This window comes from Glycine max, chromosome 10, assembly GCF_000004515.6.
Source record: "Glycine max cultivar Williams 82 chromosome 10, Glycine_max_v4.0, whole genome shotgun sequence".
NCBI classification, from domain to species: Eukaryota; Viridiplantae; Streptophyta; class Magnoliopsida; order Fabales; family Fabaceae; genus Glycine; species Glycine max.
Genome location: NC_038246.2, coordinates 12,537,076 through 12,563,934, shown reverse-complemented (window position 1 = coordinate 12,563,934; position 26,859 = coordinate 12,537,076). Strand labels below are relative to the sequence as shown.

Sequence of the window (26,859 nt, the reverse complement as noted above, 5' to 3'; positions counted from 1 at the left end):
GACTCAAAAGCTAAGAACTTCCACTTGGAAGCAAGATTATGGTATGGCAGAAATCCTACCAAGGAACCAAAAGAAACTTGTAAAATGGATTAATTTAGTTCAAAAGCAATAAAAAAATTATTGATGACTATGAAACTATTTTTTTATTTACAAAAGAAAGTCCTTCATACCTCTTTCTAATTACATACAATGAACCCTTTGGACCAACAACTAACAATCTTAACGTGTTTGAAGCATTGTCATCTACGAAGATTGTTTGTCTAAACCAATTGATGAAAGTTCTATTGTGCTCTTGCCACAACTTCATCATGCTCATTTTTGGGTAAGTATCTGTGGCATGTTGTTTGTGAGCATCTATGTACGAGATCACCTCTACTGTGTTGTTTAATACGTATAGATGAGCTTGTGATAGCTGCTATCGATCCATGGTTACAACATTGAATCCTCGTGTACCCCTACCTTGAATCGTGGAGTCATGACGACTTTGAGGAAGCCCCACTGGTGTAATGGTATTTATATACTCTGAATAAAACTCAATAGCTTCTTCAACAACGTATCTTTCAACAATGCTTGCCTTTGTTCGACATTGATTCTTTGTATATCCTTTCAACACCTTCATGTAGCGCTCAACTAGATACATCCAACATAAAAAGATAGGCCTACACAAATGAATCTCCTGTACAAGATGAACAATTAAGTGAATCATGATGTCAAAAAATGATGGCGGAAAATACATCTCCAATTCACAAAGGATAATGGAAGCCTCATTCTCTAAATCATCCAATTTTTGAGGGTCAATAACCTTGCTATAGATAGCATTAAAGAAAAAACACAAGCAAGTTATGGCAAGCCTAACTTTTTTAGGCAAGATACCACGAACGGCCAATATCAACCGTTGTCGCATTAAGACATGACAATCATGAGATTTGAAGCCAACCAATTTCAAATCATTAACTGACATAAGGCTCTTGATATTTGGAGAGTATCCTTATGGGACTTTCAGATTTTTGAGACAACGACAAAAAAAAAAACTCCTTCGTTGACATTGTGTGACATGCTGGGGGGAAAATTGTTTATGCACCTTGTGATTGTGGATACAACTGCTCTTGTATACCCATGTTAACCAAATCTTAACGACATTTCAAACCATCATTTGTCTTGCCTTTAATGTTAAGAGGGGTGCCCATTAAACTATCACACACATTTTTCTCGACATGCATAACGTCCAAACAATGTTGTACGTCTAGATTGCACCAGTAAGGAAGATCAAAGAATATTGACCATTTGTTCCAAATGTTCTTCTCAGATGCATCCTTCTTTTGTGTCTTACCAAAGATAGTTACAATGTCTTTCATTTGATCATAAACTTCATGTCCAACTAAAGGTTTTGACACACTTTCAATCTCATGGTTTCCATTAAATGCTTTCTTCAATTGCCGATACGGGTGATAAGGTTTCAGAAATGTTTTGTGCCTTGTATATATTGTCTTCTTTCCATGTTTTAGTTGGATGTAAGTCATGTTTTTCTCACAGATAGGACATGCATGGTGTCCTTTCACACTATATCTGCTAAAATTCCCATAAGCCAGAAAGTCATTAATGGTGGAAAATATCATTGCATGTAACCTGAAGGTTTGTTGAACATTCCCATCAAACACATCAACCCCTTCTACCCACAATTTTCTTAAGTCTTCAATCAAGGGAGTAAGATAGACATCAATATTATTTCCTGGCTGTCTTGAACCCACTATCATCATACACAACATAATGTATTTTTGCTTCATGGACAACCAAGGAGGAAGGTTGTAAATCATTAGCAAAACAGGCCAAGAACTATGGCTAGTGCTTCAGTTACCAAAAGGATTCATGTCGTCTGAAGCAAGACCAAGCCTTTGGTTTCTTGGATCCTCTCCAAATTTCAGATACAAGCGATCAACTGTCTTCCATTGTGGAGAATCAGCGGGATGTCGGAGCAACCCATCAATTATTCTGCCATATGCATGCCATCTAAGGTTTTTTGCATCATCTGCACTAGCAAACAATCTCTTAAACCTTGGTATTATTGGAAGATACCAACAAACCTTTGCTGGACGAATGTTGTTTGTGGTTGCATCATCATTGCATTCACCATCATTCACTTTGTAGCGTGATACCCCACATGTCAGGCACTTGTGCATTTCTGCAAACTGATTTCTGCACAGAATACAATCATTAGGGCATGCATGAATTTTCTGGTACTCCATACCCACATGACATAATATCTTCTTTTCCTTGTAGTGACTCTTCGGTAACATGTTTTCATTAAGAATCATATTTTTCAATATCATAGGAAACTCAGTGAAGCTTTTGTCACTCCACCCAAATCTGGCCTTCAAGTTCACCAAAGCTAGTATCGCCGATAATCGAGTGAAGATTGTGCATTCCAAATACAATGGCTGCTTGGAATCTATTTTGTAATTTTTCATAATAAGGTGGATGAGCTTGCCGAAAACCCTCTTGGCCAGGATCGTGTGTCATGTCTTCCATACGATCTTCGGTTTGTACATCTACTGCCTCAGTGTGAGGGGCTGTTGACATGTGTGGCAATTCACCATGCCATATCCAATTTGTATAAGTCATACTGAACCACTCAGATATAAGATGTGATCTAATGTCATTCAATGACTGAAGTCTCCCATTTATACATTTAACACATGGACAAAAATAATTTACAACTAATTCTAGTGCATTTTGTTGTGCAAATTGCAAGAAATCTTCAACCCCCTTCTGATAGTCGTCACTTATGCGTTGTGCTTTAATCCAACTTCAATCTATGTTTTGTGTTCTGTGATACTGGCACTCAGAATGCACATAATTTTAATATTAAAGAATAGTCATATATGAACAAAAATCTAATATCTAATTAAGTGTCAAAATGAGATACATATCTCCAAAGATGTTTGTAACAATAACTATGAGTGTGGTAATAGCAACAAAAATTTTATGACTTTATCTTCAGTCAAGCAACAACAACATAAAAGCGCCTTAGCTTCCTATGCCACTGAAATAGTAGTACCTACAACTAATAAGAGGCGATATGTGTGGCTGAGAAAGTTAACTTATGCATTTTGAATAGAGTTTCAATGTAGCTCTTCATGTTATATTGTTCAATATGTTATCCTTGTTGGCATTTTCCACCTTCTTTAGTCAGTTAATAGAATTTAATGCATATATATTCAGAAAAGAAATCTATATTAGCACTGATGCAGGGTATTAAACAAAAATGAACGAATTAAGTGACAATAATTCAATTTATCCTCTCTGATCCAAAATATCTATCATGCATTATTGTCAAATATAGGAATCTATATATATGTAATTGTGAGACAAACATAATAACACATGTCATTGACCCCAATGTCATCCTTCAAACAAAAGGATTCTTCCCATGTTTAAACTCGTCAAAATTTGTCTCTAGCCAATGTCTACAATTTTGTGTTAGTGGTTGCCGCATTTTCCATTATCTTGTTGTTCTCCAACTATTTAGATGACCTACCATTCATCATGTTCATTTCATTATTAAAGCAAACAAAAGTTGTACAACATTTATTTAACTGAGTACCCTACATGCCTAACTTGATTGTCATCTCTTCATGATATGTGTCTCTGTATCCATGCTCCAATTTGGAAAATGGAAAGCCTTTCTATTTATCTAAAAAAGAACCTATTCACCAAAAAATGTAAAGAATAGGTTGTTGTTCCACACTGTTGTCACTGCCTCTGACTCTGTCTACAACACGTGGCAGTGCAGGGTGATGTACTATTGGTTCAAGAAGTTAAGGGATGAAATAGGAGATGAATTTGGGATGGGGGGTTCACTAGGATCCTGCACTCTGGGAAGTCGGACTAGTTCATGGATGAGATCCCCACTTTGTTGCTTAGCCTTTGCCTGTTGGAATGGATCAGGTTTGGTTTTGATTTTGGTTTTGGTTTAGGGTTCTAAATTGAATTTGAATTCCTCTTAATTGGTTCTTGCAAAATTGTGTTTTTATAGGTTTGGTTGTGTGTTGTGATTATGTAAAAGGTTGTTAAAAAATGATTTTTATTTTTATTTTTTTATGTGGGGGGTTGAGTTTCTGGGTGATTTGTGTGAATGCACTTGTTATTGGAGAAAAAAGTTGTGTGAATTTTAGTTGGAATGGTCGAACAGTGTGAAAAAGTTTTAGGTTGTAAATTCATAACTATGGGTGTGATAATGCAAAAAGGTATATTAAAAAAATGAATTTTTATGTGGGGGGTTGAGTTTCTGAGTGATTTGTGTGAATTTTAGTTGGAATGGGCTAACAGTGTGAAATAGTTTTAGGCTAGAAATTCACAACTGTGGATCTGATTATGCAAAAAGTTATATAAAAAATTGAAATTTTTATATTGGTGCTTGAGTTTCTGGGTAATTTGTGTGAATGCACTTATTCTTGGAGGAAAAAATTGTGTGGATTTAGTTGGAATGCTCTAACAGTGTGAAAAAGTTTTAAACTTGTATCCAACAACTATGAATGGTCGTAGGTTGACTTTTTGGTAACTTCAAGTGCTGTTTCGATTATGGGTTATTTGTTGGCTTTGGTTGGGTTGGGTTATGTTTCTCTACTACTATGACTATGACTATTCAAAATGAAAGAATAAAGAAAGAAAGGAAATGTTTATACGGTTGCTTCAATTTCTGAATGATTTCACTTATTCTTTGTTAGAGATCTTATTAACTAGTGATATAGACAAAATAATGTATATATGTGGGGACATCTTTGTATGTATCCTAGTGGTAGTTGTTGGGTCTATAGGAGCACTCATTAATGGACCATCCTTCACACTTGAGATGTCCAATCCTCAGCATGAAGGGAATGTGTTAGAGATCTCGCATTGATAAGTGATACGACCAAATAGTCTGCATAAGTGAGGGAGAATCCTCACCCATGAATTATCTTTGAAGGTTAGGTTAGTCTTGAATCCAAATTATAATATTTCTAAAGGGGGAAAAATGGCTATTGGAAATGTATACATATTTGTTCCAGATTTAGATTATGAGAGGCTAGTTCCTAACATAAATGGGTTTGAATAATTGAAGGACTAAAATCGTATTAATTTAAGTCAATTTCTTGTTTGTAAATTGTAAGGCACATTTTCAGTGATCAAAATCACTGGTTTATTCCTTATTCTTATGAATTCTAACTCATCTCTACTCTATAACAGGGTTACATAGTCCTTAACAGACCATGGGCATTTATGTAGTGGCTTCAAGAAGTAGATATTAAAGAAGAATATGACTTGTTTAACCTTAATCTCTATATTCCAAGCTGGAATCCATTTCTCTATCTTTCTCGTTCTCTCTTGGTGTCATACCCTAATTTCGTCCGGGGACCTTTGCTTGATGCCATGCAACTTTTGTTTGGTCCTTGTGAGGTGCTTGGCACCCATCATTAGGCAATTTGTGAGATTCCGGGACATGTCGGAAAACAAAAGAAAATATTGATGCACAATCCGTAAGGTTCCGTGACACACCGGAAATCAAATGGAAGCATCGTTGCACAATTAGTGAGGTTCCGTAATATTCCGTAAGTCAAAAAGGGGATGATTATGTAATCCACAAGGTTCCATAACATTACGGAAAGAAAACCAGTATCGTTACGAAATTCGTAAGTTTCCGTAACTTTACGAAAAAAGAATCACCAAAAAACGGAAGGGGGTGTACTTAGTAAAAATGGGGGTGCAAATAGCAACGAGGCCCACTTGGGCCCTCCAGAAGATTCCTCCAGAAGGCTGTTGCTTCTTGAGGAAGCAACCCTGCTTGCCTGGGCGAGCTGGGTGGCAAGCTTCTCCCCCAATTTTCTATATAAATAGGGGGAGAAGTGAAGTGAAAAAGGGTTCAGCCCCTTAGGCACTTCTCTCTCTTTCGAATTTGCTTGGAAAAATATTTTCCGTGAAGAAAATCCAAGCCGAGGCGCTTCCGAAACGTTTCCGTAACGTTTCCGTGAGGAATTTCGCGAAGGTTTCGACCGTTCTTCATTCGTTCTTCATCGTTCTTCGATCTTCAACAGGTAAGTACCTCGAACCAAGCTTTTCGATTCATTCTATGTACCCGTGGTGGTCCACATTGTGTTTCGTGTATTTTTATTCTTGTTTCATTTACTTTTTATACCCCCTTTTGACGTGCTTAAGCCATTTTATTTAAGTCATTTCTCGCTTAACCTAAAAATAAAATAAATTTCCACCGATCGTTTGAATTGTATTATCCGTTAACTTCGGTTAAAATGAATTCTGACCGTTCGGTCGTGCCGTAACCACGTTGGAAATAAAAAAAAGAGGTAAAATAATAATATAATAATCAAAAAACGTCTTTTAGTAAAATAAAGCGAAAAATCAATCGGACATTTTCTCTTTGGGATTTCTCATTCTTAATTGAATTGACTAATAACTAAAGTGAAACTAAGGCTAAAATCAACTCGCCTAGTCAAGCTCGTCCATAAAAATAGGTTTTTGAAGTTTATCATTTCAATTTCTTACTAAGTAAAATGGATCATTTTCAAGGTCCAACGCCTTAAAATGATCACCTTTTAAGTAAAAAAGAATCACTTGATAAGAAAGAACTACGTAGGTCTGATTTCCTCATCGCAATTGAGGAATACGTAGGAGCAAAGGGAAACACCCTTGTCGACCACAAAAAGAGAAAAAAATATAAAAAAGGTATAAAGGATATAAAGACATAAAAAGGGAACATAAAAATCAAGGTCATGTTTGCACATTCGATTAAAGGCTGCCGTCCCTTGGGACGGACGTGTGGGGTACTAATACCTTCCCCGTGCGTAAATACAACTCCCGAACCTTTCACTTAAAAGTTCGTAGATCACGTCTTTTCTGGTTTTTCCGACGTTTTCCTCAAATAAACGTTGGTGGCGACTCCGCGCGTATTCCTTTCGTGGAACACGCATCCCGCGAGTCACGCGTCGCCCTCCCGCCGAAGGGTAGGTTGCGACAGTTGGCGACTCCACTGGGGACTGTTTTTAGAGAGTTAGGCCATTTAATCTTGTGCAATGTTTTACCGTGACTTACCCCTTTGTTGGTTTCCCTTCATTATGTTCTTGTGTATATAAACTCTTTGTTGCTTTTAGTGCGTTTTAAAATGTATGCATGAGGTAAATATTTATTCATTTGATGCACACAAACACCAACACTATTTGCACACACTGTGAGTTGAAAAAGGGCCCTATACCCGGGTTCATAGGAACATAAGGAGTGGAGGTGAATCTGTGATCATGCTAGGTCTCCAACTTGCTTGATTACAGTGAACCCTCATCTAGAGTTTTCCTCTTTGAAAACATATGGTTGCTAGTAGTCCCTACTGCTGCTGTATGTTCTTCGAAGGGGATAATACCTCTAGAAACCATCAAGAGAGATATGACTACCTTGGGGGTTATCACTAAATGCCTAGTTAGTTCTCTCCCTTATAGGTCCCTTAAATAGGGGCACGGAGCAAATACGCTGCGTGCCATTTTTCACACTACCATGCATAAGTATCATATACCCTTTTGCTTATGTTCAGTGAATATTGTCATACTATGTACATTCCCGCATTACGCCTTTTGCATATGCATCGCATATGGGTTCTGTCTTGATCCCCTCTATAGACAAATCAACGGAGGTTCCGGGTCACCGTTTTAAATACATACATTGGGGCACTTTGCTACCCTAGACGTTGTGTCTAAGAAGGAGACAATGTCCCGGGCACCCGCATTCTTAAATTACATCTGTGTCATATGCATTCCTTCATGCATTCATCCATTCCACCCATGAGATATCAGAGTTTTGATTTGCACCAGCTTTTTGTCTCACCTTAGTAAGCATGAGAACAAATCAAACCGGCAAGAGGTTTTACCAAGTCAAGGTTAAAGGCCTAGATACCACCAGCATCAAGGAATTAGGGCGGTTGATGGAACCTCTCCAAATGCAAGCCTTCCGCAAGACTTACGGAAAGATCTTAGAGTTGACCATAGCAGAGGTATCCATAGAAGCCATTGCATCACTCACCCAATACTACGACCAGCCTTTGAGATGCTTCACGTTCGGAGACTTCCAATTGGTACCAACCATTGAAGAATTTGAGGAAATTCTAGGATGTCCTCTCGGGGGAAGAAAACCATACCTTTCCTCCGGGTGTCTCCCCTCTTTGAGCAGAATTGCAACTGTGGTCAAGGATTCAGCAAGAGGTTTGGACCGCATAAAACAGACTCGAAACAGCATAGCGGGCCTACCACGGAAGTACCTAGAAGACAAGGCGAGGGGTATGGCCAATCAAGGAGATTGGGTCCCGTTTATGGATGTGTTAGCTTTGCTAATTTTTGGGGTCGTCCTCTTTCCAAACGTAGATGGTTTGGTGGACCTAGCAGCAATCGACACTTTCCTTGCATACCACCATAACAAGGAAAGTCCGGTGGTAGCTATCTTGGCAGATTTATTTGACACATTTAACCGAAGGTGCGAAAAGAGTAGCGCACGGATCATCTGTTGCTTGCCCGCCCTCTGTGTTTGGTTGGTTTCACACCTGTTCCAGCAAGACACGAGGCATCCATGTCCGCTCCAGAGCCATCGCTCGTGTACTGAAAAGAGAAGAATAGATTGGGACCAGCTTTTGGCTGGGATAGGAGGTAGAACAATCAATTGGTTCCCCCGATGGAAGGAAGGAAAGGAGGGAGTCCTTTTCTCATGTGGAGGGTACCCAAACATTCCGCTGATAGGAACGAGGGGTTGTATTAACTACAATCCCGCGCTCACTATAAGACAACTAGGGTATCCCATGAGGGGAGCACCGACGGAAGAAAGCATGTCTCCTTTCCTTGTGAGGGATTTCGGCGCGCAAAATTTCAAGGCTATACAAAGAATCCATAAGGCATGGGAAACCCCGTTAAGGAAAGATCAAGAACTTAGGAGCATTCGTAATGGCATCATTGGTGGTTACCATGAATGGCTGAAAGTTCATATACGAGGTTTAGATTGGCTCGCCAAGTTAAAAGTCGTCGGCGAAGAGAGTTTTGAAGCACCGGAAGAGGACGAAGAAGTCCAAGCTCTCAAAAGCGAGTTAGGAAAGGCGAAACTTGCCAAGGAGAAGTTCAAGTTGGCCGCTACACATATCCGGAAGGAGTGTGCCGGATTACGGGAAGAGAATGCAACTACCGCAAGAGCCCTTGAACAAGAGACCAAGAGGGCTCGCAAGGAAGAGTATGGCCGTAACAAATTTCGCGGACCTCTATGGGGTAGCAACAGTGAACTCAAGCTGCGAAGGGAAGAGAGGGACCAGTCGCGAGCACATAGCATGGTCTAGAAAGAGGAGTTAGTTGCCTGTTCAAGGTCCAAAAGGAGCTTGTCTCAGCGTTTATGCGAGACGGAGACCAACATGCTAGCTATCATCACCAAGTACCAAGAAGAGTTAGGTCTAGCCACGGCCCACGAGCATAGGGTCGCGGACGAGTATGCCCAAGTATACACGGAAAAAGAGGCTAGAGGAAGGGTGATCGACTCTTTACACCAAGAGGCAACCATGTGGATGGATCGGTTTGCTCTTACCTTGAACGGGAGTCAAGAACTTCCCCGATTGTTAGCCAAGGCCAAGGCGATGGCAGACACCTACTCCACCCCCGAAGAAATTCATGGGCTTCTCGGCTATTGTCAGCATATGATAGACTTAATGACCCACATAATTAGAAATCGCTAGGAAACTTGTATGGTCTCTCAGACCTTGACTAGATACGACTTTTTGAAATAAAATGAGTTGGTCCCATGTTTCTACTCCAAAAAAAAAAGCTTGTGCGAATCAAATCACTCCCGCATTTTATCTCTAGCATGCATTCTTTCTTTCTTTACCCACTCCTCACGTTTGGTTTTTTAGGGAAAAACACCATAACTAAACGCGCCACAAGGCATCCCTATCGCACCAGATCCAAATCTAGAACGATGGGTGATCAAGAGGAGACACAGGAACCGATGAAAGCCGACATGTCGGCTCTGAAAGAACAGATGGCTTCCATGATGGAGGCCATGTTAGGAATGAGGCAGCTCATGGAGAAAAACGTGGCCACCGCTGCCGCTGTCAGTTCGGCTGCCGAAGCAGACCCAACTCTCTTGGCAACTGCGCACCATCTTCCCTCAAACATAGAAGGACGGGGAAGGGACACACTGGGGCACGATGGCAACCCTCATCTGGGATACAACCGAGCGGCTTACCCTTATGGATTGCCGCCCAACTACTCACCACCCGTCCTGCAAGACGATGCGGGCCATATTGCTTCTCCCGTCCTTGAAAGAGAACCTCCTCAACAGCCCGACGAGGTCCACAAAGACCCTCAAGACTATGCTCGAAGGGATGTCGAGTTCTATCCCCCGATCCCCGAAGGGCCGGCACCCAGCACGTTGCCTCAGCCCAACATCACGACACAACCAATAGTTTTGTCCACGGAAGGACCGCCCCCGGCAACTGAAGAAAGGAGGAAGCTCGATCTCCTCGAGGAGAGATTGAGAGCCGTGGAAGGATTTGGGGACTATCCGTTCGCTGACATGACGGATCTTTGCTTAGTACCCGATGTTGTTATCCCCCCGAAGTTCAAGGTACCAGACTTCGACAAGTATAAAGGGACAACTTGTCCAAAAAACCATCTCAAGATGTACTGTCGCAAGATGGGTGCACACTCTAAGGATGAGAAGCTATTAATACACTTTTTTCAAGATAGCTTGGCCGGAGCCGCGGTAGTTTGGTACACTAATTTGGAAGCTTCCCGTATCCGTACTTGGAAGGATCTGATTACTGCCTTCCTAAGGCAATACCAGTATAATTCCGATATGGCTCCCGATCGCACTCAGCTGCAGAATATGTTCAAGAAAGAGGGCGAAACCTTTAAAGAATACGCACATCGGTGGAGAGACCTAGCGGCACAAGTGGCTCCTCCCATGGTAGAAAGAGAGATGATCACCATGATGGTAGACACTCTGCCAGTGTTCTACTATGAGAAGCTAGTAGGTTACATGCCATCCAGCTTCGCGGACCTAGTGTTTGCCGGGGAAAGAATCGAGGTAGGGTTGAAAAGAGGAAAGTTCGATTACGTTTCCTCCACGAGTGCGAATGCCAAAAGAATCGGGACAACGGGGGCAAAAAGGAAGGAAGGAGATGCCCATGCCGTCTCTTCAACACCCGCGTGGGTCAAACCCCCGCAGACACCTCATGGTACCCATCAGTACGCTCAACATCACCCAAGCTTCTCGGCTCATACCGGGAACGCCTCCAGTTCAACACCTGTGCAGCCTAAGGCACCCACCTAGAGGGAAGCTCCCCAAGTTCCAACTCCGAACACAACTTGCCCGGCCGGTAATTCCAACGCAACAAGGAACTTCCCTCCGAGGCCATTTCAAGAATTCACCCCACTCCCAATGACGTACGAAGACCTCTTGCCGTCCCTCATCGCCAACCATTTGGCCGTGGTAACTCCCGGAAAGGTCCTCCAACCCCATTTCCCAAAGTGGTATGACCCTAACGCAACTTGCAAGTACCATGGGGGTGTCCCGGGGCATTCCATTGAAAAATGCTTGGCCCTTAAATACAAGGTCCAACATTTGATAGATGCTGGATGGCTGACTTTCCAAGAGGATCGGCCCAATGTGAGAACCAACCCGCTCGCCAATCATGGAGGGGGAGCGGTTAACGCCGTTGAGTCCGATAGGCCGCGCAGGTCTAAACCTTTAAAGGATGTGGCAACCCCTAGGAGGTTTATCTTTGAGGCCCTACAAAAGGGAGGTGTGATTCCCCATAGTGGGCGTAAGGAGGATTCTTGTTTGCTGCATTCCGGCGAGTTGCATGACATGGAAACGTGTTTGGGAGTAGATGAATTGTTACAGCGGATGATAGATCAAGGTCGACTGGAAGTTGGCAGTGAAGGAAGAGAAGAGCAGCATATATGCATGCAGTCCACGGATGGGAGCAGTGTTGCGAAGCCCAAACCCTTGGTGATATACTTCACCAAGGGCACAGCTTCGCAAAAACCCGGACACCCCTTAGCAGCTAAACCTGTTCCTTTCCCATACCAAAATAGCCACGTAGTCCCATGGAGATATACACCTCCGAGGGAGAAGGAAGAAGAAGCCACCGATGTCAGCTCGTTGTCGGCTAAGGTAACAAATATCACGGGACTGAGTGGTGTGACCCGTAGCGGTCGTGTGTTTGCGCCTCCGGACCTACCAGTCCAACCCGCGAACGTCAAGGGGAAAGGAAAAATGGTGGAGGAACAAGATGGTGAAGCACCCCACGCTTCGAATAAAGATATTCCGGCGAAAGGTCTTCCGGAGAAAAAGGATGGTAAAAAGGAGGTGCCGCTAGAAGAAGCCAGTGAGTTCCTCCGTATAATTCAGCAGAGCGAATTCAAGGTTATCGAACAGCTCAACAAAACTCCGGCCAGGGTCTCGCTGTTGGAGTTACTCATGAGCTCCGAGCCTCATCGGGCTCTGCTAATAAAAGTTCTGAACGAGGCCCATGTGGCCCAAGACATCTCGGTAGAAGGTTTCGGAGGGCTGGTCAATAATATCACTGCCAACAACTATCTCGCCTTCGCCGAAGAAGAAATCCCCGCCGAGGGGAGAGGGCACAATAAAGCTTTGCACGTATCAGTCAAGTGTATGGACCATATCGTAGCCAAAGTGCTCATCGATAATGGTTCCAGTTTAAACGTGATGCCTAAGAGCACTTTGGAGAAATTGCCATTCAATGCCTCCCACTTAAAGCCGAGTTCAATGGTGGTTCGTGCCTTCGACGGCACCCGCCGAGAGGTTAGGGGAGAGATCGATCTCCCAGTACAGATAGGCCCTCACACCTGTCAAGTTACTTTCCAAATAATGGATATTAACCCCCCCTACAGCTGTCTGTTGGGGCGCCCGTGGATCCACTCAGTGGGAGTTGTTCCCTCTACACTCCACCAAAAGTTGAAATTCGTAGTGGAAGGGCATCTGGTCATCGTATCAGGCGAGGAAGACATCTTGGTGAGCTGCCCATCCTCTATGCCTTATGTGGAGGCCGCAGAGAAGTCATTAGAAACCGTTTTCCAGTCTTTCGAGGTGGTAAGCATTTCCTCCGTGGATTCCTTCTCTGGGCAAGCTTGCCTGTCCGATGCAGTAGTAATGATGGCCCGAGTTATGTTGGGGAACGGTTACGAACCCGGAATGGGTTTAGGCAAAGACAACGGCGGCATAACTAGCCTGATAAATGCCAAAGGAAATCGTGGGAAGTATGGTTTAGGCTATAAGCCCACTCAGGCAGATGTAAAGAGAAGCATCGCGGGAAGGAAGAGTGGGGGTCAAAGCTCGCAGTTGAGACAAGAAAGTGAAGGAAGCCCACCCTGCCACAAAAGTAGAAGCTTTATAAGCGCGGGTCTGGGAGACGAAGGTCAAGTGGTCGCGATATACGAGGATGATGTTCCGAGTACATTGGATTTGGTACGACCATGCCCTTCTGATTTCCAGCTGGGAAATTGGCGAGTGGAGGAACGCCCCGACATTTACACAGCGAGCATAATGTAAACCTTTACGGTTTTAAAAGCTCTATAGTTGGGCCTAGGCTTTAGAGTTTTTTTTGGTTAAGGCTTTGTGTATTTTGTTTTTTAAATTTATAATACAAGGATCTTTCTTCATCTGTTCCTACGTCTCTACCCATTCTCATCCATTTGCATGCTTACTTCTTTTCTGAAACGGCAGATCCGATGACGAGTCCCCCGAAGGTACTAATACCTGGGACCCGCCTATCAACTTCGAGCAAGAAACGAATCAAACGGAAGATGAAGGGAACGAGGATGTGGGACTTCCCCCAGAATTAGAAAGGATGGTCGCCCATGAGGACCAAGAAATGGGGCCTCATCAAGAAGAAACAGAACTAGTAGACTTGGGAATTGGCAGTGGAAAAAGGGAAGTAAAGATAGGCACAGGTACTACCGCACCTATCCGTGAAGAATTAATAATCCTGCTAAGGGACTACCAAGACATCTTTGCTTGGTCATACCAAGATATGCCCGGTTTGAGTTCTGACATTGTACAGCACCGATTACCTCTAAATCCCGAGTGTTCCCCGGTAAAGCAGAAACTGAGAAGGATGAAGCCCGAAACATCCTTGAAGATAAAAGAAGAAGTGAAGAAGAAATTTGACGCTGGTTTTCTGGCCGTCGCTCGGTATCCAGAATGGGTTGCCAACATTGTACCGGTCCCTAAGAAAGATGGGAAAGTACGAATGTGTGTGGATTATCGGGACCTGAATCGGGCCAGTCCCAAGGACAATTTTCCTTTGCCACACATCGATATCCTCGTGGATAACACGACCAATTTCGCTTTATTTTCCTTCATGGACGGTTTCTCCGGTTACAATCAGATAAAGATGGCGCCAGAGGATATGGAAAAGACTACCTTCGTCACCCTGTCGGGGACGTTCTGTTACAAGGTGATGTCCTTTGGACTCAAGAATGCCGGGGCAACTTATCAACGGGCCATGGTAGCTTTGTTCCATGATATGATGCATCAAGAGATCGAGGTCTACATGGACGACATAATTGCTAAATCTGAATCCGAGGAAGAGCACCTTGTCAACCTGCGGAAGTTGTTCGAAAGGCTTAAGAAATATCAATTAAGGTTGAACCCCGCCAAGTGTACCTTTGGGGTCAAATCAGGAAAATTGCTTGGTTTCATCGTGAGCCAGAAAGGGATAGAGGTAGACCCCGAAAAGGTGAAGGCCATCCTTGAGATGCCAGAACCCCGTACTGAGAGGCAAGTCTGAGGCTTCCTGGGACGCTTGAATTATATTGCCAGATTCATATCGCAGCTCACCGCCATTTGTGAGCCTTTGTTCAAGCTCTTACGCAAAAACCAAACTGATCGCTGGAATGAGGATTGCCAAGAGGCTTTTGGAAGGATCAAGAAGTGCCTTATGAATCCTCCCGTGCTTAAGCCACCAGTACCTGGAAGGCCTCTAATCTTGTACATGACAATCTTAGACGAGTCAATGGGGTGTATGCTGGGGCAACATGACGAATCCGGAAAGAAAGAGCGCGCTGTTTACTACCTAAGTAAGAAGTTCACGACCTGTGAAATGAATTACTCCTTGCTCGAAAGAACGTGTTGTGCTTTAGTATGGGCATCCCATCGCCTAAGGCAGTACATGCTGAGCCATACTACCTGGTTGATATCCAAGATGGACCCGATTAAGTACATCTTTGAAAAGCCAGCTCTCACGGGACGAATCGCCCGGTGGCAAGTCCTGCTATCCGAGTTTGATATAGTTTACGTCACCCAAAAGGCGATAAAAGGAAGCGCCTTAGCAGATTATTTGGCTCAATAGCCTCTTAACAACTATCAGCCCATGCATCCTGAATTCCCGGATGAGGACATCATGGCCTTGTTTGAGGAAAAATTGGACGAAGATCGGGACAAATGGACCGTATGGTTTGACGGAGCGTCAAACATTCTAGGCCATGGCGTTGGGGCAGTATTGGTCTCTCCGGACAATCAATGTGTACCTTTCACAGCCAGGCTAGGATTCGACTGCACCAACAACATGGCCGAATATGAAGCATGTGCCCTAGCCGTCCAGGCAGCAATTGACTCCAATGTCAAACTACTCAAGGTGTACGGCGACTCAGCGTTGGTAATCCATCAGCTGAGAGGGGAATGAGAAACTAGAGATCCCAAGATGATACCCTACAAAGCCTATATCAAGGAATTGGCTAAGACCTTTGATGAGATCTCCTTCCATCATGTTCCCCGCGAGGAAAATCAAATGGCGGATGCGCTTGCTACTTTGGCGTCTATGTTCCAGCTAACGCCGCACGAGGATCTACCCTACATTGAATTTTGGTGTCGTGGCAAACCCGCGCATTGTTGCCAAGTAGAAGAGGAACGGGACGGAAAGCCTTGGTATTTCGACATCAAGCGATATGTCGTAAGCAAAGAATACCCGCCAGAGATTGCCGACAATGATAAGAGGACATTGAGAAGGTTGGCAGCCGGTTTCTTCATGAGCGGAAGCATACTGTATAAGAGAAATCACGACATGACACTCCTGCGGTGTGTGGATGCCAAGGAGGCAAATCACATGATCGAGGAAGTCCATGAGGGCTCGTTTGGAACGCACGCCAACAGGCATGCTATGGCCAGGAAGATCCTAAGAGCAGGTTATTACTGGCTTACCATGGAAAGTGATTGTTGTGTCCATGTGAGGAAATGCCACAAATGTCAAGCGTTCGCAGATAATGTCAATGCTCCACCACATCCTCTGAATGTCATGTCCGCCCCTTAGCCTTTCTCCATGTGGGGAATAGATGTCATCGGGGCCATTGAGCCCAAGGCCTCGAATGGTCATCGCTTCATCCTCGTAGCGATAGATTATTTTACCAAGTGGGTCGAGGCGGCCTCCTATACCAATGTCACGAGGGGTATGGTGGTCAGGTTCATTAAGAAAGAGATCATCTGCCGATATGGTTTGCCAAGGAAGATTATCACGGACAACGGCACCAACCTGAATAACAAGATGATGGGGGAAATGTGCGAGGAGTTTAAAATCCAGCATCACAATTCCACACCCTACCGGCCAAAGATGAATGGAGCCGTGGAAGCGGCCAATAAGAATATCAAAAAGATTATCCAAAAGATGACCGTGTCATACAGAGATTGGCACGAAATGCTCCCATTCGCGTTACACAGTTACCGAACTTCAGTGCGAACGTCAATTGGGGCAACGCCGTTCTCATTGGTATATGGGATAGAGGCTGTGTTACCGTTTGAGGTAGAAGTCCCGTCATTAAGGATCTTGGCAGAATCCGGATTAAAGGAGTCAGAGTGGGCTCAAATGCGCTATGACCAGCTCAAACTCATTGAGGGTAAGCGCTTAACGGCCATGAGTCATGGGCGCTTGTACCAGCAAAGAATGAAGAGTGCATTCGACAAGAAGGTACGCTTGCGCAAGTTCCATGAGGGAGACCTTGTGCTAAAGAAAATGTCCCATGCTGTCAAGGACAATCGAGGAAAATGGGCCCCAAACTACGAAGGGCCTTTTGTTGTGAAGAGGGCTTTTTCCGGAGGAGCCCTGGTGCTTACCAACATGGATGGCGAAGAGCTACCTTCACCCGTGAATTCTGATGTCGTCAAGCGATATTATGCTTAGAATCTGGGGCAATTAAGGATGTCGCTGCATGTTCTTTATCTTTATGTGTTTTCTGGATTTCCCCCAGGGATTCCCCGTCTACTGTATCTCTCGTTACAATCTTTCAAAGAAATGAACGTGGGTTCGAGGCTTTAGTCCTCACGTTGGTTTCAAACCTTGCGTTAATTTGTGATCACCTGAGCCCTTCCGCTCAGTTCATGGGATGCCCCAAGCGCTTAATTAAAATTGAACCTAAACCAACTTTCACTAAAATTTGCTGCGTTTGAAAACATTCATGCATACGCATACGCATGCATATTGTTGTGGTAAAACAGGGGCAGGATCATCTTGAGCTACCTTCTGGAGTGGGGACAAAACATGAACAGCAGAAACCAATCAAGGTAAGACAACGACGCGGTCAAGATTGGCCATACCTGGTTGTTTATTACTTGCAGGTACTTAGGAACGGATGCAAGTGGGGATGGGGTCACAACCGACCGATCGTTTCCCCTTCTCTGCGCTAAACAAGCAGAGAACGCCGCGCAAGGCAGCCCAGTATCCTTTGGATTCGTAGTATTTTACTACCATTGTTTGTTTTTAGTAATTAATGCCTAATTCTAACTTGAGTAGGCTCAAATAGGCAAAACACTGACCCATAAGGAAGGAGGGGACATGGTTAATGTTCCTCTCAAAAAAAAAAAAGTGCAGGTTAGCTCGCCTGGGCGAGCTGAGCTCGCCTGGGCGAGCAACCCCTGCACCAAAATATAAAAGTGACGAAAGGGGGGACGTTTTTGCATTCAAAAACTTCTTTTCCCCCCTTTCAAAAGCCATACCCACGGAATTTACGAGTTTGCAGCCCTAGGATCTCTACTTTTCGCATTCTTCGATTCCGTTTTGCGCTTTTATTCATCACCAACAAGTAAGTATTCCATCCTTAAGCTTTCTAGCTTTTCCTTGGTGTATTTTGATCTCCTTTTGGTGCTCTAAATTGTGGGAATGTGCTCAAATATGTGGGGCAATTTTGGTTTGTTTTCTTGCTTGATTGGTTTGAATTAGGGGTTTGTATGAGATGGCCCTAGGCCTATAATGCATTTTGAAGCAATGGGACATGCCACATTGTCCCCGTTCTCTTGCTATTAATGCCTAAACGCGCGCCCACCAAGTGTTCGGTGAAATGCCTCAATGGCATTAGCGCGTGATTTTCGTAGGGAAACAACCCATGGGGCATTTTGGTTTGCACATATTTTCTATTTTTGGGACATGCATTCAGTTCCGAAAGGGCTAGAGTAATTGCCCCACATATATCCTAGGCCTAGGAACCAAAGTTTTTATGCAAAAGAACGCAAGAGGGGGTGCATATTGGGTAAAGTTACCCTTTTTGGCCGGCAATCAGCTATGAGCCACGCTACAATAATTTCCCTACGCCTAGATGTTTAGGAATTTTGCTCATCATAAATGTGTAGGTTTAGAATAGGTAGCAAAATACCTTTGGCAATTTACACTTTGGGTATGATAGCAAAATACTTGGATGTATGTACATGTAATTTTTGGTAGTCAAAATGTCTCACAAAAAATATATATATGTTGCATGTTATGTAAAGAAAATGCCTTAGAGAAATACCTTTTAATTTGAATACAATTTTAGTCAGCAAAAGGAAATATACTTGAATTTGCATGCGGCTTTAGGTAGCAAAAATACTTGAATAAAGCATGAAATGTAGCACCTTATTGTGTAGATAGCCAAGATTCATCACAAAGTTTGTATATGCATAGGTATTAGAAATACCAGAATGTGCACGTGTGCAATTTTTGGTAGCCAAGATGCTTTGAGTATGCATGTATGTAAATTTAGCCAAGGAAATGCATGTGATGTAGGTAGCAAATACACCTTGGAAGTACATATAAATAATCTAGGTAACGAAGGTGCCTTGATTGTGCATGGGTGCATTTTTCTTAGTTAGAAGAATATCTGGTGCGAGTGAATGTTCGTAAGAAAGTATGTGCATGAGTTTGCTCTAAATTTACATTGATGTTTGTGTTTATTGGAGGAGGTTGTATGCCATTTTTGTTTTAAGAGTAGCATTTCTTGGTAAAACTAACTTTCCAAATGTTTGCCTTCGCAGAAAATGGCCCCGAGGAAGCTTGCCTCAAAGAGGTCCAGGAAGGACAAGGCGGTCGAAGGAACTAGTTCCGCTCCTGAGTATGACAGTCACCGCTTTAGGAGCGCTGTACACCAGCAGCGCTTCGAGGCCATCAAGGGATGGTCATTTCTCCGGGAGCGACGCGTCCAGCTCAGGGATGACGAGTATACTGATTTCCAGGAGGAGATAGGTCGCCAGCGGTGGGCATCACTGGTTACCCCCATGGCCAAGTTCGATCCAGAAGTAGTCCTTGAGTTTTATGCCAATGCTTGGCCAACAGAGGAGGGCGTGCGTGACATGAGGTCCTGGGTGAGGGGTCAGTGGATCCCGTTTGATGCAGATGCTATCGGCCAGCTCCTGGGATATCCGTTGGTGCTGGAAGAGGGCCAGGAGTGCGAGTATGACCAGAGGAGGAACCAGTCTGATGGGTTCGATGAGGAGGCCATCGCCCAATTGCTATGTATACCGGGGCAGGATTTTGCCCGGACTGCTGCAGGGAGGCGAGTGCGAATTATGCGCACCAACATGACCACCTTGACTCAGATATGGATGACTTTGCTGCTCAGCAACATCCTGCCAACCGACCATAATTCCAACCTCCCCCTGCCGAAGTGTCAGCTGGTGTACGCCATCCTGACGCGGATGAGCATCCATGTGGCTCAGTTAATCGCTGATGCCATCTATATTTTTGCAGGTATGGCGCCTACCAGGCACCCTTTGGATCCAGATAAGTCCAACAGGGCCCTGGGATTTCCCGCGCTGATCACAGGACTCTGCCAGTCGTTCGGAGTCCCCGTGGCACCTACCAAGGTGATTCGGCCGCCCATCACCCGGGCTTTTATTGAGAAGTACTGCACCCAGAGACAGGCTCAGGGGAATGCTCCACAGGCCGCGGGCGCGCCACCACCACCTCATCAGGCTGGCCCGGCTGGGTCATTTGACATGGAGCAGTATTTACGGCATTTGGTTCGCCAGCAGGCGGCCAACCACCGGGCACATGTACAGACCCATGATTGTCTGTACCAGCTGAGCCTCAGCATGTAGAGCCAGGGCTTCGCTTCTTTTTCATGCCCTACTCCAGACCAGTTCAGGGCAGAGGTCGCATGGCCCGGGGATTGGCCCGAGGCCCAAGCAGGAGAGGCGCCCCCAGAAGCTCCCGGCGATGGAGAGGAGGCCCATGAGGACGAGGAGATGGCCGATTTGCTTGACTTCTTGGGAGGGAGTGGAGCTACATGACTGGGAGATCCCCAGATTCATGTTTTCTTTCATATTTCTTTTATCATTTTTATGTTTTTTTGACTTGAGAGACTAATGTTTGTTTTTGTTGTTTCGATTGTCATTTGTACAGCGCATACATTTTTGTTTGGATTGTTGCGTTAGTGTTTATATCATTACTATCAATGATGTTTGAAATTCTGGAACCGTGTAGAGTTCTTCGTTTAGGAACATCGTCCAAAAAAAATAAATAATAAAACAAACAAAAATCATGATAAAAATAAAAAAATAAAAAAAATGAAAAAGAGAGGAAAAAGAAAAGAGAAATAAGTTGTTTAGCTGAAAAACCGACATGCTTTTGAAAAGAGATGACTTCCAACTCTTCTTTGGGAAATTCGCCGATCATAGCTAGTTTTTGAAAAAATGTGTGTACACCTGAAGGGTGAATGCTGTGAAATTTTCCCGAGTACCCGAAATGGACTCGGATGAATGCACAAATTGATAAAAGAACATATTTTGGAAACATTGGGTTGACTAAAATAGAGGAAATGAATCCTGAGCCCTAGCATCACATGACCATAAAAATTTGACACTTGAGTGTCCACATAGGTGCATGCATGACCAGTTTTGCATAAAGTTTCCAAATCATCATTTTTGCATTTGTGTCATGGAAATAATGTGGGGCATCCCTTTTTATCCTTGAACCAAACCCAAACCCTGACATGTATCATGATTAGCCATTCTACAAGCCTTGAGCCAAAATCCTAACTCACCATAAACCTTGACCCAAGGTGAGAATGTCAATCCTTACCCTCGGAAGAGAAGAAAAAGAGAAGGAAAATTTCCAATCAAAGAGAAAGCAAAAAAGGAGAGAAGGAAAATTTCCAATCAAAGAAAAAAAGAGAGGAAAGGAAATTCCCAATCAAAGACTGGGAGAAAGCGAAAAGAAAAGAAAGAAAATTCCCAACCAAAGAATGGGAGAAAGTAAAAAGGAAGGAAAGAAAGCTCCTGATCAAGGATCGAAAGAAAACAGAAGAAATGTGCAGAAAGGTCTTTGGACCAGACAATATCTGAACAATACAGAATTGTCACCAAATGAACAAAAAGAAGGAAAGGAAACCACGACCTAAAGTGGTCTTCTCCCTTTAATTACCAACCAAAATCCTTTGCGTCGGCGACTTTTTCGCCCCGCACTAAACAAAAACAGAAAAAGAAAAAAGGCCAATTAAAACACACAAAAGCCGAAAAAAAAAACCCACCAAAAGAACCCATTCCCAAGGGAAGTCCTATTGATCCATGATCATACATGTAATTTTTGATTTGATAGGAAATGATTTGTAAAATCAAGTCATGACATATCTATGGTTCGGAATTAGGATAAAACACTTACCTGTGTGAGATTGATACACTTTGAGTGGATTTCTTCTATTTTTGTCGAACCCAGTGTTTCCTCTAAATGGTCATTTAGAAACGAAATGCTAAACATCCAAAATCTCATTTATGGTTATGAGAAAATTTCATCAGCATACTCTCCTTCCCCGGTAGACGCATTGTTTTTCACTCAAAAAGGCATATGCTGCTCTAATCAGTTGGAATATTTGTCTCTTTGCTAAAGCATGTTTGCATTTTAGTGGAGAAAACACCGAGACTTTTTCAAGTCTCACAAGTTATCCAGAACTACGTAGGTCTGAGTTTCTCATTGGAGGATACGTAGGAGCAAGAGCCTCGCTTTTGTCGACCACACCACCTTTTGTTGCCATGACCCAAGAGCTGGTAGCCCGCGGAGACACCTTACGGTTATCCGCACCTCGTCATTCAGTGACCCCATGTGTGATTGACGAGCAGAGGCCAATGTGGTCATCTGCGCCCTTTCCGGAGGTGTCAGCATCTTCCGGTGGAGACTTTTTCAAGTCTCACAAAGTTATCTAGAACTACGTAGGTCTGAGTTCCTCATTGGAGGATACGTAGGAGCAAGAGCCTTGCTTTTGTCGGCCGCCCCACAATCTCTGTCATACTGACCCTGAGGTCATATGACATGCGAAGACAAATTATGGTCATTCCGCACACCTTTTTCCATTCAGACACAGTCGTGTCCGATGGCACGCAGAGACAAATTATGGTCATTCTGCACCCTTTTGTCATCCAGAGGCGGCAAGCCCGATGACATGCGGAGACAAATTATGGTCATTCCGCACCCCTTTTTCCATTCAGACACAGTCGTGTCCGATGGCACGCAGAGACAAATTATGGTCATTTTGCACCCTTTTGTCATCCAGAGGCGGCGAGCCCGATGACATGCGGAGACAAATTATGGTCATTCCGCACCCCTTTTGCCATTCAGACACAGTCGTGTCCGATGGCACGCAGAGACAAATTATGGTCATTCTGCACCCTTTTGTCATCCAGAGGTGGCGGGCCCGATGACATGCGGAGACAAATTATGGTCATTCCGCACACTTTTTGCCATTCAGACATAGTCATGTCCGATGGCACGCAGAGACAAATTATGGTCATTCTGCACCCTTTTGTCATCCAGAGGTGGCGGGCCCGATGACATGCGGAGACAAATTATGGTCATTCCGCACACTTTTTGCCATTCAGACATAGTCGTGTCCAATGGCACGCAGAGACAAATTATGGTCATTCTGCACCCTTTTGTCATCCAGAGGTGGCGGGCCCGATGACATGCGGAGACAAATTATGGTCATTCCGCACCCCTTTTGCCATTCAGACACAGTCGTGTCCGATGGCACGCAGAGACAAATTATGGTCATTCTGCGCCCTTCGTCAATCGCGGCCGACAAGCCCGTTGACACGCGGAGATTTACATCATCTTCCGCACTTACAAGATCTGTCATACTGACTTTTGAGTCACGCTGACGGGCGGAAATACCCGAGTGGTTATCCATATAAACATTCTTTTGCTATCTGTAAGACAGAACGCTTGATAGCATGCAGAGACTGACATCGTCTTCTGCACCTTTTGTTCCCCTGGGAACAACAAGTCATTTGCATGCGGAAATTTTATGGTCACCCGCGACTCTCGTCAACCGAGAGGAACGAAATTAGTGTCTTATCTTTACTTTCCTTTTATCTCCAATAAAAGACAAGTAAAGAGGGGCAACTGTCATACCCTAATTTCGTCCGGGGACCTTTGCTTGATGACATGCAACTTTTGTTTGGTCCTTGTGAGGTGCTTGGCACCCATCATTAGGCAATTTGTGAAATTCCGGGACATGCCGGAAAACAAAAGAAAATATTGATGCACAATCCGTAAGGTTCCGTGACACACCGGAAATCAAATGGAAGCATCGTTGCACAATTAGTGAGGTTCCGTAATATTCCGTAAGTCAAAAAGGGGATGATTATGTAATCCACAAGGTTCCGTAACATTATGGAAAGAAAACCAGTATCGTTACGAAATTCGTAAGTTTCCGTAACTTTACGAAAAAAGAATCACCAAAAAAAGGCAGGGGGTGTACTTAGTAAAAATGGGGGTGCAAATAGCAACCAGGCCCACTTGGGCCCTCCAGAAGATTCCTCCAGAAGGTTGTTGCTTCTGGAGGAAGCAACCCTGCTCGCCTGGGCGAGCTGAGCTCGCTTGGGCGAGCTGGGTGGCAAGCTTCTCCCCCAATTTTCTATAAATAGGGGGAAAAGTGAAGTGAAAAAGGGTTCAGCCCCTTAGGCACTTCTCTCTCTTTCGAATTTGCTTGGAAAAATTGTTTCCGTGAAGAAAATCCAAGCCGAAGCGCTTCCGAAACGTTTCCGTAACGTTTCCGGGAGGAATTTCGCGAAGGTTTCGACCGTTCTTTGACGTTCTTCATTCGTTCTTCATCGTTCTTCGATCTTCAACGGGTAAGTACCTCGAACCAAGCTTTTCGATTCATTCTATGTACCCGTGGTGGTCCACATTGTGTTTCGTGTATTTTTATTCTTGTTTCATTTACTTTTTATACCCCGTTTTGACGTGCTTAAGCCATTTTATTTAAGTCATTTCTCGCTTAACCTAAAAATAAAATAAATTTCCACCGATCGTTTGAATTGTATTATCCGTTAACTTCGATTAAAATGAATTCCGACCGTTCAGTCGTGCCGTAACCACGTTGGAAATAAAAAAAAAAAGAGGTAAAATAATAATATAATAATCAAAAAACGTCTTTTAGTAAAATAAAGCGAAAAATCAATCGGACATTTTCTCTTTGGGATTTCTCATTCTTAATTGAATTGACTAATAACTAAAGTGAAACTAAGGCTAAAATCAACTCGCCTAGTCAAGCTCGTCCATAAAAATAGGTTTTTGAAGTTTATCATTTCAATTTCTTACTAAGTAAAATGGATCATTTTCAAGGTCCAACGCCTTAAAATGATCACCTTTTAAGTAAAAAAGAATCGCTTGATAAGAAAGAACTACGTAGGTCTGATTTCCTCATCGCAATTGAGGAATACGTAGGAGCAAAGGGAAACACCCTTGTCGACCACAAAAAGAGAAAAAAATATAAAAAAGGTATAAAGGATATAAAGACATAAAAAGGGAACATAAAAATCAAGGTCATGTTTGCACATTCGATTAAAGGCTGTCGTCCCTTGGGACGGACGTGTGGGGTGCTAATACCTTCCCCGTGCGTAAATACAACTCCCGAACCTTTCACTTAAAAGTTCGTAAATCACGTCTTTTCCGGTTTTTCCGACGTTTTCCTCAAATAAACGTTGGTGGCGACTCCGCGCGTATTCCTTTTATGGAACACGCATCCCGCGAGTCACGCGTCGCCTCCCGCCGAAGGGTAGGTTGCGACACTTGGGATTTTGGTTTTGACTTTTGTTAGTTTTGTATATCAATTACATATTGATGTGAGAGCCAGATCATATAATTGTCAAACCTATACTCAACTTAGCCAGAGATGGGCTAGGAGCTGCATTCCCTTTCTTTTACATTGAGCCTAAGAAGTATGAAACGGTGCTAAGGAAGTACTTTCTTGAGGAGAAGGGACCAATAACCAATATTGATCCAATTGGGAATTCACCTGTTATTGTTAGGAAGGTATCGGTCAAAATAATTTTCTTTGATAATAATGAATACTCTTTATTTTGGGCCTTTTTTTTAATTTTTTGTGGAAAACATGTTAGGAATTCCTCAAGAAGATTGCTCCCACTTGGATGAATGTTTCTCTGGCAACAAAGGATCCTGAAACTGATAAAGCTTTTGGATGGGTGCTTGAAATGTAACTTTATTTGCTTTCTTTCTCTTGTCCATACTAATATCTTTTCTTAACCTCACTTGACTTTTTTTATGTTTTTCTTTTGTATCATTGTTTTAGGTATGCTTATGTTGTTGCATCTTCTCTTCATGGTGTTCGTAACATATTACACAAGGACTTCATGATTCAGGTTCAATAAGGTTCTCTCTTTTATTTTTATTTTTTTCTGATGGCCAGTATTAATAAGTAAATTATACAAGGACTTCATGTTAATATGTAATAGTGAATAAGCTTAGAACAATATTTAAGAATTGGTATCATACACTACTACTAGACCTCCTCAAGTAAAACACATTAGTCCCGTATAGCCATTTAAATGACCAATAGTAGTAGTCTAGATAAAAAAATTTAATAAGTAGGAAATAAAATAAAATAAATCAAACTTCTTGCACACGATAAAATCAATTTATGCATTCCAACTGTTTTAGGAGCTCACTTATCCAACTTCTTCATAAGCACTATAAACTTAGGAGTTTGATATTTTTCTTGGAAAAGTCTCAACACTAAGGTTTTATAATTAAAATGTTCTTATAAGCTAATCCAAACTAGGCTTATTGAAGCTTGTTTAAGTGCAACCTAAACCATATATTTAAATAAAGAAAAGATAAAATTCTAAAATTTCGATTTTTTTTAAAAAAAAAAAGTGTACTACATTTTGCATACTTCCTTGTTAATGTATGTAACATGATATAGAAGTCACATAGAATTGTACGAGAATAATGTTGTATTCATTTTTCCATTGTCAACCTAGACTTTTTTTTCTTCTTATTATTACAATTTGAAGGTTTTTGGACTATCCTTCACTGCTTTTCATTTTCTAACATTACACTAAAATGCATACTTACATTGTCTGTATAAACTGAATTCACCACAAGCACTCTCCATCTTCAAATTTACTAACACTTGTTTATTATTATGCGTGTCAACCTCCATGGGAGAAAGAAATTGGCAAGACATACATAATTCACTACACTTATGGTTGTGACTATACAATGAAGGTACTGTGTTGTGGATTGAGCTCCTACACATTTTTATTATGAGGTTCTCTGAAGAAAGGGAAAAGATGAAA

The 26,859-nt window shown here is 43.0% G+C and overlaps 1 pseudogene; it reads left to right on the top strand.

Annotated features, from left to right (window-relative positions):
• Positions 1-2,292: 2,292 nt before the first annotated feature.
• On the top strand, positions 2,293-26,830 carry LOC100797954 (hydroxyproline O-arabinosyltransferase 1-like; annotated as a pseudogene).
• Positions 26,831-26,859: the final 29 nt, after the last annotated feature.